Here is a 17565-nt window from a genome sequence, read left to right on the forward strand (position 1 = left end):
TCTGATTTTAGAAACTGCATTAAAGAAGGGGTGCACCGGTCCTGGAGATACTGCAATACCAGGTCAATGCGTGGAGTGGACAGAGCAAGCTCTTTTTCCATCTCCCTGTTCTAAAAATCCATTTAATATATGGTCCCCAGATAGGGGACGTATCAGATATTAAACTGATAAGAACAGATACTACACTTGATCTTAGCCAAAAGGCCGAGAAGCGATAACCAGAATTGGTTTCCGACTACGGTGCCACCCAAGGATTCTGAAAAGTCCATTTGTGGAGATGGCCACCTGGACTCCCGTTAAGAAGACATGCTGTCAACCTCTAGATCCCTCACATGCCTGCACTTTTCGGCTTGCTGCTGCTGCAATCCACGCGTTTTAGATCTGCATAACTCCACCTCTTTTAGCACAGTACCCTCAACCCCCGGCTGTTCCCACCCGCCTCAACACCGTTGGAAGGGAGGAGAACCAATTAAGGCGGGGGGGGTGGAACGAGCAGCTGTCTACCCTTAGCAGGAGGGTTGCTGATTAATTACCTCTCCTGCTGCTGCTGCTGCTGGCTGTCCAGCAGCAGACTGAAGGTGGCTGCTGCTGTGCGCAGGTATATAAAGGCTCAGAGCCTATTATGACACGCGCAGCCAGCGTTCCATTGCCACATTCCGTCGACTGCAGGCGGGATACCTGGATGGCTGAATGTCACTGAGAAGCTCACAGAGACCGCCATAAGCAACAGTTTAAAAGAATGCCACAGACTAATCAACCAAACTTTTTGGGTTGGTTTCTCTTTTATAGTCTGCAGGCATTAAATGAAAGAAGTCAGTGTTCCAGCAGAGGGAGACAACGTTTCAGAAAAGGCATTGTAGCAAACCAAAAAAGAAATTTTAAGCGCAGCAGAGTAACCAGCTCACATACCTGTTAGCTCAGGTGACTTTAAAAGGCTGCTGTTGATAACAAGGGCATTTGCTAAATAGATGGTGTGTGTGCAACAATATACTGAAAGGTCAATTATATTGTGCAGCTTATCTCACCACCTGTAGTTATTTAGGTGAAAGCTCCAAAATGCTTGCCTAATATGTCTGTTTATCCAAAAGGAAGTATAGAGGGAGAGCTAGATAGATAGCATTGCATTACATTACATTACATGGCAATGCAATGCACAGTTGCTGAAGTTGAACCAAAATGAGCTTGTCATCTGGCTTCTGCAACTTTTAACATGAAAAATCCAATGAGGAGAAGAAAAGCAAAGCCAAAGAGTCCATCCCAAAATCCGACAAACAAGCAAAATGAACAAAAAGCATTGAATTCAATTCTTTCTGATTTTAGAAACTGCATTAAAGAAGGGGTGCACCGGTCCTGGAGATACTGCAATACCAGGTCAATGCGTGGAGTGGACAGAGCAAGCTCTTTTTCCATCTCCCTGTTCTAAAAATCCATTTAATATATGGTCCCCAGATAGGGGACGTATCAGATATTAAACTGATAAGAACAGATACTACACTTGATCTTAGCCAAAAGGCCGAGAAGCGATAACCAGAATTGGTTTCCGACTACGGTGCCACCCAAGGATTCTGAAAAGTCCATTTGTGGAGATGGCCACCTGGACTCCCGTTAAGAAGACATGCTGTCAACCTCTAGATCCCTCACATGCCTGCACTTTTCGGCTTGCTGCTGCTGCAATCCACGCGTTTTAGATCTGCATAACTCCACCTCTTTTAGCACAGTACCCTCAACCCCCGGCTGTTCCCACCCGCCTCAACACCGTTGGAAGGGAGGAGAACCAATTAAGGCGGGGGGGGGGTGGAACGAGCAGCTGTCTACCCTTAGCAGGAGGGTTGCTGATTAATTACCTCTCCTGCTGCTGCTGCTGCTGGCTGTCCAGCAGCAGACTGAAGGTGGCTGCTGCTGTGCGCAGGTATATAAAGGCTCAGAGCCTATTATGACACGCGCAGCCAGCGTTCCATTGCCACATTCCGTCTACTGCAGGCGGGATACCTGGATGGCTGAATGTCACTGAGAAGCTCACAGAGACCGCCATAAGCAACAGTTTAAAAGAATGCCACAGACTAATCAACCAAACTTTTTGGGTTGGTTTCTCTTTTATAGTCTGCAGGCATTAAATGAAAGAAGTCAATGTTCCAGCAGAGGGAGACAACGTTTCAGAAAAGGCATTGTAGCAAACCAAAAAATAAATTTTAAGCGCAGCAGAGTAACCAGCTCACATACCTGTTAGCTCAGGTGAGTTTAAAAGGCTGCTGTTGATAACAAGGGCATTTGCTAAATAGATGGTGTGTGTGCAACAATATACTGAAAGGTCAATTATATTGTGCAGCTTATCTCACCACCTGTAGTTATTTAGGTGAAAGCTCCAAAATGCTTGCCTAATATGTCTGTTTATCCAAAAGGAAGTATAGAGGGAGAGCTAGATAGATAGCATTGCATTACATTACATTACATGGCAATGCAATGCACAGTTGCTGAAGTTGAACCAAAATGAGCTTGTCATCTGGCTTCTGCAACTTTTAACATGAAAAATCCAATGAGGAGAAGAAAAGCAAAGCCAAAGAGTCCATCCCAAAATCCGACAAACAAGCAAAATGAACAAAAAGCATTGAATTCAATTCTTTCTGATTTTAGACACTGCATTAAAGAAGGGGTGCACCGGTCCTGGAGATACTGCAATACCAGGTCAATGCGTGGAGTGGACAGAGCAAGCTCTTTTTCCATCTCCCTGTTCTAAAAATCCATTTAATATATGGTCCCCAGATAGGGGACGTATCAGATATTAAACTGATAAGAACAGATACTACACTTGATCTTAGCCAAAAGGCCGAGAAGCGATAACCAGAATTGGTTTCCGACTACGGTGCCACCCAAGGATTCTGAAAAGTCCATTTGTGGAGATGGCCACCTGGACTCCCGTTAAGAAGACATGCTGTCAACCTCTAGATCCCTCACATGCCTGCACTTTTCGGCTTGCTGCTGCTGCAATCCACGCGTTTTAGATCTGCATAACTCCACCTCTTTTAGCACAGTACCCTCAACCCCCGGCTGTTCCCACCCGCCTCAACACCGTTGGAAGGGAGGAGAACCAATTAAGGCGGGGGGGGGTGGAACGAGCAGCTGTCTACCCTTAGCAGGAGGGTTGCTGATTAATTACCTCTCCTGCTGCTGCTGCTGCTGGCTGTCCAGCAGCAGACTGAAGGTGGCTGCTGCTGTGCGCAGGTATATAAAGGCTCAGAGCCTATATGACACGCGCAGCCAGCGTTCCATTGCCACATTCCGTCGACTGCAGGCGGGATACCTGGATGGCTGAATGTCACTGAGAAGCTCACAGAGACCGCCATAAGCAACAGTTTAAAAGAATGCCACAGACTAATCAACCAAACTTTTTGGGTTGGTTTCTCTTTTATAGTCTGCAGGCATTAAATGAAAGAAGTCAGTGTTCCAGCAGAGGGAGACAACGTTTCAGAAAAGGCATTGTAGCAAACCAAAAAAGAAATTTTAAGCGCAGCAGAGTAACCAGCTCACATACCTGTTAGCTCAGGTGAGTTTAAAAGGCTGCTGTTGATAACAAGGGCATTTGCTAAATAGATGGTGTGTGTGCAACAATATACTGAAAGGTCAATTATATTGTGCAGCTTATCTCACCACCTGTAGTTATTTAGGTGAAAGCTCCAAAATGCTTGCCTAATATGTCTGTTTATCCAAAAGGAAGTATAGAGGGAGAGCTAGATAGATAGCATTGCATTACATTACATTACATGGCAATGCAATGCACAGTTGCTGAAGTTGAACCAAAATGAGCTTGTCATCTGGCTTCTGCAACTTTTAACATGAAAAATCCAATGAGGAGAAGAAAAGCAAAGCCAAAGAGTCCATCCCAAAATCCGACAAACAAGCAAAATGAACAAAAAGCATTGAATTCAATTCTTTCTGATTTTAGAAACTGCATTAAAGAAGGGGTGCACCGGTCCTGGAGATACTGCAATACCAGGTCAATGCGTGGAGTGGACAGAGCAAGCTCTTTTTCCATCTCCCTGTTCTAAAAATCCATTTAATATATGGTCCCCAGATAGGGGACGTATCAGATATTAAACTGATAAGAACAGACACTACACTTGATCTTAGCCAAAAGGCCGAGAAGCGATAACCAGAATTGGTTTCCGACTACAGTGCCACCCAAGGATTCTGAAAAGTCCATTTGTGGAGATGGCCACCTGGACTCCCGTTAAGAAGACATGCTGTCAACCTCTAGATCCCTCACATGCCTGCACTTTTCGGCTTGCTGCTGCTGCAATCCACGCGTTTTAGATCTGCATAACTCCACCTCTTTTAGCACAGTACCCTCAACCCCCGGCTGTTCCCACCCGCCTCAACACCGTTGGAAGGGAGGAGAACCAATTAAGGCGGGGGGGGGTGGAACGAGCAGCTGTCTACCCTTAGCAGGAGGGTTGCTGATTAATTACCTCTCCTGCTGCTGCTGCTGCTGGCTGTCCAGCAGCAGACTGAAGGTGGCTGCTGCTGTGCGCAGGTATATAAAGGCTCAGAGCCTATTATGATACGCGCAGCCAGCGTTCCATTGCCACATTCCGTCGACTGCAGGCGGGATACCTGGATGGCTGAATGTCACTGAGAAGCTCACAGAGACCGCCATAAGCAACAGTTTAAAAGAATGCCACAGACTAATCAACCAAACTTTTTGGGTTGGTTTCTCTTTTATAGTCTGCAGGCATTAAATGAAAGAAGTCAGTGTTCCAGCAGAGGGAGACAACGTTTCAGAAAAGGCATTGTAGCAAACCAAAAAAGAAATTTTAAGCGCAGCAGAGTAACCAGCTCACATACCTGTTAGCTCAGGTGACTTTAAAAGGCTGCTGTTGATAACAAGGGCATTTGCTAAATAGATGGTGTGTGTGCAACAATATACTGAAAGGTCAATTATATTGTGCAGCTTATCTCACCACCTGTAGTTATTTAGGTGAAAGCTCCAAAATGCTTGCCTAATATGTCTGTTTATCCAAAAGGAAGTATAGAGGGAGAGCTAGATAGATAGCATTGCATTACATTACATTACATGGCAATGCAATGCACAGTTGCTGAAGTTGAACCAAAATGAGCTTGTCATCTGGCTTCTGCAACTTTTAACATGAAAAATCCAATGAGGAGAAGAAAAGCAAAGCCAAAGAGTCCATCCCAAAATCCGACAAACAAGCAAAATGAACAAAAAGCATTGAATTCAATTCTTTCTGATTTTAGAAACTGCATTAAAGAAGGGGTGCACCGGTCCTGGAGATACTGCAATACCAGGTCAATGCGTGGAGTGGACAGAGCAAGCTCTTTTTCCATCTCCCTGTTCTAAAAATCCATTTAATATATGGTCCCCAGATAGGGGACGTATCAGATATTAAACTGATAAGAACAGATACTACACTTGATCTTAGCCAAAAGGCCGAGAAGCGATAACCAGAATTGGTTTCCGACTACGGTGCCACCCAAGGATTCTGAAAAGTCCATTTGTGGAGATGGCCACCTGGACTCCCGTTAAGAAGACATGCTGTCAACCTCTAGATCCCTCACATGCCTGCACTTTTCGGCTTGCTGCTGCTGCAATCCACGCGTTTTAGATCTGCATAACTCCACCTCTTTTAGCACAGTACCCTCAACCCCCGGCTGTTCCCACCCGCCTCAACACCGTTGGAAGGGAGGAGAACCAATTAAGGCGGGGGGGGGTGGAACGAGCAGCTGTCTACCCTTAGCAGGAGGGTTGCTGATTAATTACCTCTCCTGCTGCTGCTGCTGCTGGCTGTCCAGCAGCAGACTGAAGGTGGCTGCTGCTGTGCGCAGGTATATAAAGGCTCAGAGCCTATTATGACACGCGCAGCCAGCGTTCCATTGCCACATTCCGTCTACTGCAGGCGGGATACCTGGATGGCTGAATGTCACTGAGAAGCTCACAGAGACCGCCATAAGCAACAGTTTAAAAGAATGCCACAGACTAATCAACCAAACTTTTTGGGTTGGTTTCTCTTTTATAGTCTGCAGGCATTAAATGAAAGAAGTCAATGTTCCAGCAGAGGGAGACAACGTTTCAGAAAAGGCATTGTAGCAAACCAAAAAAGAAATTTTAAGCGCAGCAGAGTAACCAGCTCACATACCTGTTAGCTCAGGTGAGTTTAAAAGGCTGCTGTTGATAACAAGGGCATTTGCTAAATAGATGGTGTGTGTGCAACAATATACTGAAAGGTCAATTATATTGTGCAGCTTATCTCACCACCTGTAGTTATTTAGGTGAAAGCTCCAAAATGCTTGCCTAATATGTCTGTTTATCCAAAAGGAAGTATAGAGGGAGAGCTAGATAGATAGCATTGCATTACATTACATTACATGGCAATGCAATGCACAGTTGCTGAAGTTGAACCAAAATGAGCTTGTCATCTGGCTTCTGCAACTTTTAACATGAAAAATCCAATGAGGAGAAGAAAAGCAAAGCCAAAGAGTCCATCCCAAAATCCGACAAACAAGCAAAATGAACAAAAAGCATTGAATTCAATTCTTTCTGATTTTAGACACTGCATTAAAGAAGGGGTGCACCGGTCCTGGAGATACTGCAATACCAGGTCAATGCGTGGAGTGGACAGAGCAAGCTCTTTTTCCATCTCCCTGTTCTAAAAATCCATTTAATATATGGTCCCCAGATAGGGGACGTATCAGATATTAAACTGATAAGAACAGATACTACACTTGATCTTAGCCAAAAGGCCGAGAAGCGATAACAAGAATTGGTTTCCGACTACGGTGCCACCCAAGGATTCTGAAAAGTCCATTTGTGGAGATGGCCACCTGGACTCCCGTTAAGAAGACATGCTGTCAACCTCTAGATCCCTCACATGCCTGCACTTTTCGGCTTGCTGCTGCTGCAATCCACGCGTTTTAGATCTGCATAACTCCACCTCTTTTAGCACAGTACCCTCAACCCCCGGCTGTTCCCACCCGCCTCAACACCGTTGGAAGGGAGGAGAACCAATTAAGGCGGGGGGGGGTGGAACGAGCAGCTGTCTACCCTTAGCAGGAGGGTTGCTGATTAATTACCTCTCCTGCTGCTGCTGCTGCTGGCTGTCCAGCAGCAGACTGAAGGTGGCTGCTGCTGTGCGCAGGTATATAAAGGCTCAGAGCCTATTATGACACGCGCAGCCAGCGTTCCATTGCCACATTCCGTCGACTGCAGGCGGGATACCTGGATGGCTGAATGTCACTGAGAAGCTCACAGAGACCGCCATAAGCAACAGTTTAAAAGAATGCCACAGACTAATCAACCAAACTTTTTGGGTTGGTTTCTCTTTTATAGTCTGCAGGCATTAAATGAAAGAAGTCAGTGTTCCAGCAGAGGGAGACAACGTTTCAGAAAAGGCATTGTAGCAAACCAAAAAAGAAATTTTAAGCGCAGCAGAGTAACCAGCTCACATACCTGTTAGCTCAGGTGAGTTTAAAAGGCTGCTGTTGATAACAAGGGCATTTGCTAAATAGATGGTGTGTGTGCAACAATATACTGAAAGGTCAATTATATTGTGCAGCTTATCTCACCACCTGTAGTTATTTAGGTGAAAGCTCCAAAATGCTTGCCTAATATGTCTGTTTATCCAAAAGGAAGTATAGAGGGAGAGCTAGATAGATAGCATTGCATTACATTACATTACATGGCAATGCAATGCACAGTTGCTGAAGTTGAACCAAAATGAGCTTGTCATCTGGCTTCTGCAACTTTTAACATGAAAAATCCAATGAGGAGAAGAAAAGCAAAGCCAAAGAGTCCATCCCAAAATCCGACAAACAAGCAAAATGAACAAAAAGCATTGAATTCAATTCTTTCTGATTTTAGAAACTGCATTAAAGAAGGGGTGCACCGGTCCTGGAGATACTGCAATACCAGGTCAATGCGTGGAGTGGACAGAGCAAGCTCTTTTTCCATCTCCCTGTTCTAAAAATCCATTTAATATATGGTCCCCAGATAGGGGACGTATCAGATATTAAACTGATAAGAACAGACACTACACTTGATCTTAGCCAAAAGGCCGAGAAGCGATAACCAGAATTGGTTTCCGACTACAGTGCCACCCAAGGATTCTGAAAAGTCCATTTGTGGAGATGGCCACCTGGACTCCCGTTAAGAAGACATGCTGTCAACCTCTAGATCCCTCACATGCCTGCACTTTTCGGCTTGCTGCTGCTGCAATCCACGCGTTTTAGATCTGCATAACTCCACCTCTTTTAGCACAGTACCCTCAACCCCCGGCTGTTCCCACCCGCCTCAACACCGTTGGAAGGGAGGAGAACCAATTAAGGCGGGGGGGGGTGGAACGAGCAGCCGTCTACCCTTAGCAGGAGGGTTGCTGATTAATTACCTCTCCTGCTGCTGCTGCTGCTGGCTGTCCAGCAGCAGACTGAAGGTGGCTGCTGCTGTGCGCAGGTATATAAAGGCTCAGAGCCTATTATGACACGCGCAGCCAGCGTTCCATTGCCACATTCCGTCTACTGCAGGCGGGATACCTGGATGGCTGAATGTCACTGAGAAGCTCACAGAGACCGCCATAAGCAACAGTTTAAAAGAATGCCACAGACTAATCAACCAAACTTTTTGGGTTGGTTTCTCTTTTATAGTCTGCAGGCATTAAATGAAAGAAGTCAATGTTCCAGCAGAGGGAGACAACGTTTCAGAAAAGGCATTGTAGCAAACCAAAAAAGAAATTTTAAGCGCAGCAGAGTAACCAGCTCACATACCTGTTAGCTCAGGTGAGTTTAAAAGGCTGCTGTTGATAACAAGGGCATTTGCTAAATAGATGGTGTGTGTGCAACAATATACTGAAAGGTCAATTATATTGTGCAGCTTATCTCACCACCTGTAGTTATTTAGGTGAAAGCTCCAAAATGCTTGCCTAATATGTCTGTTTATCCAAAAGGAAGTATAGAGGGAGAGCTAGATAGATAGCATTGCATTACATTACATTACATGGCAATGCAATGCACAGTTGCTGAAGTTGAACCAAAATGAGCTTGTCATCTGGCTTCTGCAACTTTTAACATGAAAAATCCAATGAGGAGAAGAAAAGCAAAGCCAAAGAGTCCATCCCAAAATCCGACAAACAAGCAAAATGAACAAAAAGCATTGAATTCAATTCTTTCTGATTTTAGAAACTGCATTAAAGAAGGGGTGCACCGGTCCTGGAGATACTGCAATACCAGGTCAATGCGTGGAGTGGACAGAGCAAGCTCTTTTTCCATCTCCCTGTTCTAAAAATCCATTTAATATATGGTCCCCAGATAGGGGACGTATCAGATATTAAACTGATAAGAACAGATACTACACTTGATCTTAGCCAAAAGGCCGAGAAGCGATAACCAGAATTGGTTTCCGACTACGGTGCCACCCAAGGATTCTGAAAAGTCCATTTGTGGAGATGGCCACCTGGACTCCCGTTAAGAAGACATGCTGTCAACCTCTAGATCCCTCACATGCCTGCACTTTTCGGCTTGCTGCTGCTGCAATCCACGCGTTTTAGATCTGCATAACTCCACCTCTTTTAGCACAGTACCCTCAACCCCCGGCTGTTCCCACCCGCCTCAACACCGTTGGAAGGGAGGAGAACCAATTAAGGCGGGGGGGGGGGTGGAACGAGCAGCTGTCTACCCTTAGCAGGAGGGTTGCTGATTAATTACCTCTCCTGCTGCTGCTGCTGCTGGCTGTCCAGCAGCAGACTGAAGGTGGCTGCTGCTGTGCGCAGGTATATAAAGGCTCAGAGCCTATTATGACACGCGCAGCCAGCGTTCCATTGCCACATTCCGTCTACTGCAGGCGGGATACCTGGATGGCTGAATGTCACTGAGAAGCTCACAGAGACCGCCATAAGCAACAGTTTAAAAGAATGCCACAGACTAATCAACCAAACTTTTTGGGTTGGTTTCTCTTTTATAGTCTGCAGGCATTAAATGAAAGAAGTCAGTGTTCCAGCAGAGGGAGACAACGTTTCAGAAAAGGCATTGTAGCAAACCAAAAAAGAAATTTTAAGCGCAGCAGAGTAACCAGCTCACATACCTGTTAGCTCAGGTGAGTTTAAAAGGCTGCTGTTGATAACAAGGGCATTTGCTAAATAGATGGTGTGTGTGCAACAATATACTGAAAGGTCAATTATATTGTGCAGCTTATCTCACCACCTGTAGTTATTTAGGTGAAAGCTCCAAAATGCTTGCCTAATATGTCTGTTTATCCAAAAGGAAGTATAGAGGGAGAGCTAGATAGATAGCATTGCATTACATTACATTACATGGCAATGCAATGCACAGTTGCTGAAGTTGAACCAAAATGAGCTTGTCATCTGGCTTCTGCAACTTTTAACATGAAAAATCCAATGAGGAGAAGAAAAGCAAAGCCAAAGAGTCCATCCCAAAATCCGACAAACAAGCAAAATGAACAAAAAGCATTGAATTCAATTCTTTCTGATTTTAGAAACTGCATTAAAGAAGGGGTGCACCGGTCCTGGAGATACTGCAATACCAGGTCAATGCGTGGAGTGGACAGAGCAAGCTCTTTTTCCATCTCCCTGTTCTAAAAATCCATTTAATATATGGTCCCCAGATAGGGGACGTATCAGATATTAAACTGATAAGAACAGATACTACACTTGATCTTAGCCAAAAGGCCGAGAAGCGATAACCAGAATTGGTTTCCGACTACGGTGCCACCCAAGGATTCTGAAAAGTCCATTTGTGGAGATGGCCACCTGGACTCCCGTTAAGAAGACATGCTGTCAACCTCTAGATCCCTCACATGCCTGCACTTTTCGGCTTGCTGCTGCTGCAATCCACGCGTTTTAGATCTGCATAACTCCACCTCTTTTAGCACAGTACCCTCAACCCCCGGCTGTTCCCACCCGCCTCAACACCGTTGGAAGGGAGGAAAACCAATTAAGGCGGGGGGGGGGGTGGAACGAGCAGCTGTCTACCCTTAGCAGGAGGGTTGCTGATTAATTACCTCTCCTGCTGCTGCTGCTGCTGGCTGTCCAGCAGCAGACTGAAGGTGGCTGCTGCTGTGCGCAGGTATATAAAGGATCAGAGCCTATTATGACACGCGCAGCCAGCGTTCCATTGCCACATTCCGTCTACTGCAGGCGGGATACCTGGATGGCTGAATGTCACTGAGAAGCTCACAGAGACCGCCATAAGCAACAGTTTAAAAGAATGCCACAGACTAATCAACCAAACTTTTTGGGTTGGTTTCTCTTTTATAGTCTGCAGGCATTAAATGAAAGAAGTCAGTGTTCCAGCAGAGGGAGACAACGTTTCAGAAAAGGCATTGTAGCAAACCAAAAAAGAAATTTTAAGCGCAGCAGAGTAACCAGCTCACATACCTGTTAGCTCAGGTGAGTTTAAAAGGCTGCTGTTGATAACAAGGGCATTTGCTAAATAGATGGTGTGTGTGCAACAATATACTGAAAGGTCAATTATATTGTGCAGCTTATCTCACCACCTGTAGTTATTTAGGTGAAAGCTCCAAAATGCTTGCCTAATATGTCTGTTTATCCAAAAGGAAGTATAGAGGGAGAGCTAGATAGATAGCATTGCATTACATTACATTACATGGCAATGCAATGCACAGTTGCTGAAGTTGAACCAAAATGAGCTTGTCATCTGGCTTCTGCAACTTTTAACATGAAAAATCCAATGAGGAGAAGAAAAGCAAAGCCAAAGAGTCCATCCCAAAATCCGACAAACAAGCAAAATGAACAAAAAGCATTGAATTCAATTCTTTCTGATTTTAGAAACTGCATTAAAGAAGGGGTGCACCGGTCCTGGAGATACTGCAATACCAGGTCAATGCGTGGAGTGGACAGAGCAAGCTCTTTTTCCATCTCCCTGTTCTAAAAATCCATTTAATATATGGTCCCCAGATAGGGGACGTATCAGATATTAAACTGATAAGAACAGATACTACACTTGATCTTAGCCAAAAGGCCGAGAAGCGATAACCAGAATTGGTTTCCGACTACGGTGCCACCCAAGGATTCTGAAAAGTCCATTTGTGGAGATGGCCACCTGGACTCCCGTTAAGAAGACATGCTGTCAACCTCTAGATCCCTCACATGCCTGCACTTTTCGGCTTGCTGCTGCTGCAATCCACGCGTTTTAGATCTGCATAACTCCACCTCTTTTAGCACAGTACCCTCAACCCCCGGCTGTTCCCACCCGCCTCAACACCGTTGGAAGGGAGGAAAACCAATTAAGGCGGGGGGGGGGGTGGAACGAGCAGCTGTCTACCCTTAGCAGGAGGGTTGCTGATTAATTACCTCTCCTGCTGCTGCTGCTGCTGGCTGTCCAGCAGCAGACTGAAGGTGGCTGCTGCTGTGCGCAGGTATATAAAGGATCAGAGCCTATTATGACACGCGCAGCCAGCGTTCCATTGCCACATTCCGTCTACTGCAGGCGGGATACCTGGATGGCTGAATGTCACTGAGAAGCTCACAGAGACCGCCATAAGCAACAGTTTAAAAGAATGCCACAGACTAATCAACCAAACTTTTTGGGTTGGTTTCTCTTTTATAGTCTGCAGGCATTAAATGAAAGAAGTCAGTGTTCCAGCAGAGGGAGACAACGTTTCAGAAAAGGCATTGTAGCAAACCAAAAAAGAAATTTTAAGCGCAGCAGAGTAACCAGCTCACATACCTGTTAGCTCAGGTGAGTTTAAAAGGCTGTTATTGATAACAAGGGCATTTGCTAAATAGATGGTGTGTGTGCAACAATATACTGAAAGGTCAATTATATTGTGCAGCTTATCTCACCACCTGTAGTTATTTAGGTGAAAGCTCCAAAATGCTTGCCTAATATGTCTGTTTATCCAAAAGGAAGTATAGAGGGAGAGCTAGATAGATAGCATTGCATTACATTACATTACATGGCAATGCAATGCACAGTTGCTGAAGTTGAACCAAAATGAGCTTGTCATCTGGCTTCTGCAACTTTTAACATGAAAAATCCAATGAGGAGAAGAAAAGCAAAGCCAAAGAGTCCATCCCAAAATCCGACAAACAAGCAAAATGAACAAAAAGCATTGAATTCAATTCTTTCTGATTTTAGAAACTGCATTAAAGAAGGGGTGCACCGGTCCTGGAGATACTGCAATACCAGGTCAATGCGTGGAGTGGACAGAGCAAGCTCTTTTTCCATCTCCCTGTTCTAAAAATCCATTTAATATATGGTCCCCAGATAGGGGACGTATCAGATATTAAACTGATAAGAACAGATACTACACTTGATCTTAGCCAAAAGGCCGAGAAGCGATAACCAGAATTGGTTTCCGACTACGGTGCCACCCAAGGATTCTGAAAAGTCCATTTGTGGAGATGGCCACCTGGACTCCCGTTAAGAAGACATGCTGTCAACCTCTAGATCCCTCGCATGCCTGCACTTTTCGGCTTGCTGCTGCTGCAATCCACGCGTTTTAGATCTGCATAACTCCACCTCTTTTAGCACAGTACCCTCAACCCCCGGCTGTTCCCACCCGCCTCAACACCGTTGGAAGGGAGGAGAACCAATTAAGGCGGGGGGGGGGGTGGAACGAGCAGCTGTCTACCCTTAGCAGGAGGGTTGCTGATTAATTACCTCTCCTGCTGCTGCTGCTGCTGGCTGTCCAGCAGCAGACTGAAGGTGGCTGCTGCTGTGCGCAGGTATATAAAGGCTCAGAGCCTATTATGACACGCGCAGCCAGCGTTCCATTGCCACATTCCGTCTACTGCAGGCGGGATACCTGGATGGCTGAATGTCACTGAGAAGCTCACAGAGACCGCCATAAGCAACAGTTTAAAAGAATGCCACAGACTAATCAACCAAACTTTTTGGGTTGGTTTCTCTTTTATAGTCTGCAGGCATTAAATGAAAGAAGTCAGTGTTCCAGCAGAGGGAGACAACGTTTCAGAAAAGGCATTGTAGCAAACCAAAAAAGAAATTTTAAGCGCAGCAGAGTAACCAGCTCACATACCTGTTAGCTCAGGTGAGTTTAAAAGGCTGCTGTTGATAACAAGGGCATTTGCTAAATAGATGGTGTGTGTGCAACAATATACTGAAAGGTCAATTATATTGTGCAGCTTATCTCACCACCTGTAGTTATTTAGGTGAAAGCTCCAAAATGCTTGCCTAATATGTCTGTTTATCCAAAAGGAAGTATAGAGGGAGAGCTAGATAGATAGCATTGCATTACATTACATTACATGGCAATGCAATGCACAGTTGCTGAAGTTGAACCAAAATGAGCTTGTCATCTGGCTTCTGCAACTTTTAACATGAAAAATCCAATGAGGAGAAGAAAAGCAAAGCCAAAGAGTCCATCCCAAAATCCGACAAACAAGCAAAATGAACAAAAAGCATTGAATTCAATTCTTTCTGATTTTAGAAACTGCATTAAAGAAGGGGTGCACCGGTCCTGGAGATACTGCAATACCAGGTCAATGCGTGGAGTGGACAGAGCAAGCTCTTTTTCCATCTCCCTGTTCTAAAAATCCATTTAATATATGGTCCCCAGATAGGGGACGTATCAGATATTAAACTGATAAGAACAGATACTACACTTGATCTTAGCCAAAAGGCCGAGAAGCGATAACCAGAATTGGTTTCCGACTACGGTGCCACCCAAGGATTCTGAAAAGTCCATTTGTGGAGATGGCCACCTGGACTCCCGTTAAGAAGACATGCTGTCAACCTCTAGATCCCTCACATGCCTGCACTTTTCGGCTTGCTGCTGCTGCAATCCACGCGTTTTAGATCTGCATAACTCCACCTCTTTTAGCACAGTACCCTCAACCCCCGGCTGTTCCCACCCGCCTCAACACTGTTGGAAGGGAGGAGAACCAATTAAGGCGGGGGGGGGGGGTGGAACGAGCAGCTGTCTACCCTTAGCAGGAGGGTTGCTGATTAATTACCTCTCCTGCTGCTGCTGCTGCTGGCTGTCCAGCAGCAGACTGAAGGTGGCTGCTGCTGTGCGCAGGTATATAAAGGCTCAGAGCCTATTATGACACGCGCAGCCAGCGTTCCATTGCCACATTCCGTCTACTGCAGGCGGGATACCTGGATGGCTGAATGTCACTGAGAAGCTCACAGAGACCGCCATAAGCAACAGTTTAAAAGAATGCCACAGACTAATCAACCAAACTTTTTGGGTTGGTTTCTCTTTTATAGTCTGCAGGCATTAAATGAAAGAAGTCAGTGTTCCAGCAGAGGGAGACAACGTTTCAGAAAAGGCATTGTAGCAAACCAAAAAAGAAATTTTAAGCGCAGCAGAGTAACCAGCTCACATACCTGTTAGCTCAGGTGAGTTTAAAAGGCTGCTGTTGATAACAAGGGCATTTGCTAAATAGATGGTGTGTGTGCAGCAATATACTGAAAGGTCAATTATATTGTGCAGCTTATCTCACCACCTGTAGTTATTTAGGTGAAAGCTCCAAAATGCTTGCCTAATATGTCTGTTTATCCAAAAGGAAGTATAGAGGGAGAGCTAGATAGATAGCATTGCATTACATTACATTACAAGGCAATGCAATGCACAGTTGCTGAAGTTGAAACAAAATGAGCTTGTCATCTGGCTTCTGCAACTTTTAACATGAAAAATCCAATGAGGAGAAGAAAAGCAAAGCCAAAGAGTCCATCCCAAAATCCGACAAACAAGCAAAATGAACAAAAAGCATTGAATTCAATTCTTTCTGATTTTAGAAACTGCATTAAAGAAGGGGTGCACCGGTCCTGGAGATACTGCAATACCAGGTCAATGCGTGGAGTGGACAGAGCAAGCTCTTTTTCCATCTCCCTGTTCTAAAAATCCATTTAAGATATGGTCCCCAGATAGGGGACGTATCAGATATTAAACTGATAAGAACAGATACTACACTTGATCTTAGCCAAAAGGCCGAGAAGCGATAACCAGAATTGGTTTCCGACTACGGTGCCACCCAAGGATTCTGAAAAGTCCATTTGTGGAGATGGCCACCTGGACTCCCGTTAAGAAGACATGCTGTCAACCTCTAGATCCCTCACATGCCTGCACTTTTCGGCTTGCTGCTGCTGCAATCCACGCGTTTTAGATCTGCATAACTCCACCTCTTTTAGCACAGTACCCTCAACCCCCGGCTGTTCCCACCCGCCTCAACACCGTTGGAAGGGAGGAGAACCAATTAAGGCGGGGGGGGGGGGGGGTGGAACGAGCAGCTGTCTACCCTTAGCAGGAGGGTTGCTGATTAATTACCTCTCCTGCTGCTGCTGCTGCTGGCTGTCCAGCAGCAGACTGAAGGTGGCTGCTGCTGTGCGCAGGTATATAAAGGCTCAGAGCCTATTATGACACGCGCAGCCAGCGTTCCATTGCCACATTCCGTCTACTGCAGGCGGGATACCTGGATGGCTGAATGTCACTGAGAAGCTCACAGAGACCGCCATAAGCAACAGTTTAAAAGAATGCCACAGACTAATCAACCAAACTTTTTGGGTTGGTTTCTCTTTTATAGTCTGCAGGCATTAAATGAAAGAAGTCAGTGTTCCAGCAGAGGTAGACAACGTTTCAGAAAAGGCATTGTAGCAAACCAAAAAAGAAATTTTAAGCGCAGCAGAGTAACCAGCTCACATACCTGTTAGCTCAGGTGAGTTTAAAAGGCTGCTGTTGATAACAAGGGCATTTGCTAAATAGATGGTGTGCGTGCAACAATATACTGAAAGGTCAATTATATTGTGCAGCTTATCTCACCACCTGTAGTTATTTAGGTGAAAGCTCCAAAATGCTTGCCTAATATGTCTGTTTATCCAAAAGGAAGTATAGAGGGAGAGCTAGATAGATAGCATTGCATTACATTACATTACATGGCAATGCAATGCACAGTTGCTGAAGTTGAACCAAAATGAGCTTGTCATCTGGCTTCTGCAACTTTTAACATGAAAAATCCAATGAGGAGAAGAAAAGCAAAGCCAAAGAGTCCATCCCAAAATCCGACAAACAAGCAAAATGAACAAAAAGCATTGAATTCAATTCTTTCTGATTTTAGAAACTGCATTAAAGAAGGGGTGCACCGGTCCTGGAGATACTGCAATACCAGGTCAATGCGTGGAGTGGACAGAGCAAGCTCTTTTTCCATCTCCCTGTTCTAAAAATCCATTTAATATATGGTCCCCAGATAGGGGACGTATCAGATATTAAACTGATAAGAACAGATACTACACTTGATCTTAGCCAAAAGGCCGAGAAGCGATAACCAGAATTGGTTTCCGACTACGGTGCCACCCAAGGATTCTGAAAAGTCCATTTGTGGAGATGGCCACCTGGACTCCCGTTAAGAAGACATGCTGTCAACCTCTAGATCCCTCACATGCCTGCACTTTTCGGCTTGCTGCTGCTGCAATCCACGCGTTTTAGATCTGCATAACTCCACCTCTTTTAGCACAGTACCCTCAACCCCCGGCTGTTCCCACCCGCCTCAACACCGTTGGAAGGGAGGAGAACCAATTAAGGCGGGGGGGGGGGGGGTGGAACGAGCAGCTGTCTACCCTTAGCAG

The 17565-nt window shown here is 45.3% G+C and overlaps 14 non-coding genes across 14 annotated transcripts; all 14 read right to left on the reverse strand.

The window, feature by feature from the left end:
- Window positions 1-25: 25 nt before the first annotated feature.
- On the reverse strand, window positions 26-216 carry LOC141188172 (U2 spliceosomal RNA). Its single transcript, XR_012262289.1, has one exon. It is a non-coding gene; the product is annotated as a U2 spliceosomal RNA (small nuclear RNA).
- A 1118-nt stretch (window positions 217-1334) lies between these two features.
- Window positions 1335-1525, reverse strand: LOC141188174 (U2 spliceosomal RNA). The gene has a single exon (XR_012262291.1). It is a non-coding gene; the product is annotated as a U2 spliceosomal RNA (small nuclear RNA).
- Window positions 1526-2645: 1120 nt separating this feature from the next.
- LOC141188175 (U2 spliceosomal RNA) lies at window positions 2646-2836 on the reverse strand. Its single transcript, XR_012262292.1, has one exon. It is a non-coding gene; the product is annotated as a U2 spliceosomal RNA (small nuclear RNA).
- Window positions 2837-3954: 1118 nt separating this feature from the next.
- On the reverse strand, window positions 3955-4145 carry LOC141185029 (U2 spliceosomal RNA). The gene has a single exon (XR_012259729.1). It is a non-coding gene; the product is annotated as a U2 spliceosomal RNA (small nuclear RNA).
- Window positions 4146-5264: 1119 nt separating this feature from the next.
- On the reverse strand, window positions 5265-5455 carry LOC141188176 (U2 spliceosomal RNA). Its single transcript, XR_012262293.1, has one exon. It is a non-coding gene; the product is annotated as a U2 spliceosomal RNA (small nuclear RNA).
- Window positions 5456-6574: 1119 nt separating this feature from the next.
- On the reverse strand, window positions 6575-6765 carry LOC141188177 (U2 spliceosomal RNA). The gene has a single exon (XR_012262294.1). It is a non-coding gene; the product is annotated as a U2 spliceosomal RNA (small nuclear RNA).
- Window positions 6766-7884: 1119 nt separating this feature from the next.
- Window positions 7885-8075, reverse strand: LOC141185030 (U2 spliceosomal RNA). Its single transcript, XR_012259730.1, has one exon. It is a non-coding gene; the product is annotated as a U2 spliceosomal RNA (small nuclear RNA).
- Window positions 8076-9194: 1119 nt separating this feature from the next.
- LOC141188178 (U2 spliceosomal RNA) lies at window positions 9195-9385 on the reverse strand. The gene has a single exon (XR_012262295.1). It is a non-coding gene; the product is annotated as a U2 spliceosomal RNA (small nuclear RNA).
- Window positions 9386-10506: 1121 nt separating this feature from the next.
- LOC141188179 (U2 spliceosomal RNA) lies at window positions 10507-10697 on the reverse strand. The gene has a single exon (XR_012262296.1). It is a non-coding gene; the product is annotated as a U2 spliceosomal RNA (small nuclear RNA).
- A 1121-nt stretch (window positions 10698-11818) lies between these two features.
- On the reverse strand, window positions 11819-12009 carry LOC141188181 (U2 spliceosomal RNA). Its single transcript, XR_012262298.1, has one exon. It is a non-coding gene; the product is annotated as a U2 spliceosomal RNA (small nuclear RNA).
- A 1121-nt stretch (window positions 12010-13130) lies between these two features.
- Window positions 13131-13321, reverse strand: LOC141188182 (U2 spliceosomal RNA). The gene has a single exon (XR_012262299.1). It is a non-coding gene; the product is annotated as a U2 spliceosomal RNA (small nuclear RNA).
- Window positions 13322-14442: 1121 nt separating this feature from the next.
- Window positions 14443-14633, reverse strand: LOC141188183 (U2 spliceosomal RNA). Its single transcript, XR_012262300.1, has one exon. It is a non-coding gene; the product is annotated as a U2 spliceosomal RNA (small nuclear RNA).
- Window positions 14634-15755: 1122 nt separating this feature from the next.
- Window positions 15756-15946, reverse strand: LOC141184217 (U2 spliceosomal RNA). The gene has a single exon (XR_012258994.1). It is a non-coding gene; the product is annotated as a U2 spliceosomal RNA (small nuclear RNA).
- Window positions 15947-17071: 1125 nt separating this feature from the next.
- LOC141188184 (U2 spliceosomal RNA) lies at window positions 17072-17262 on the reverse strand. Its single transcript, XR_012262301.1, has one exon. It is a non-coding gene; the product is annotated as a U2 spliceosomal RNA (small nuclear RNA).
- Window positions 17263-17565: the final 303 nt, after the last annotated feature.

This window comes from Phyllobates terribilis, unplaced genomic scaffold (genome assembly GCF_046119375.1).
Source record: "Phyllobates terribilis strain yellow unplaced genomic scaffold, ASM4611937v1 Scaffold_40__1_contigs__length_11209783, whole genome shotgun sequence".
NCBI lineage: Eukaryota > Metazoa > Chordata > Amphibia > Anura > Dendrobatidae > Phyllobates > Phyllobates terribilis.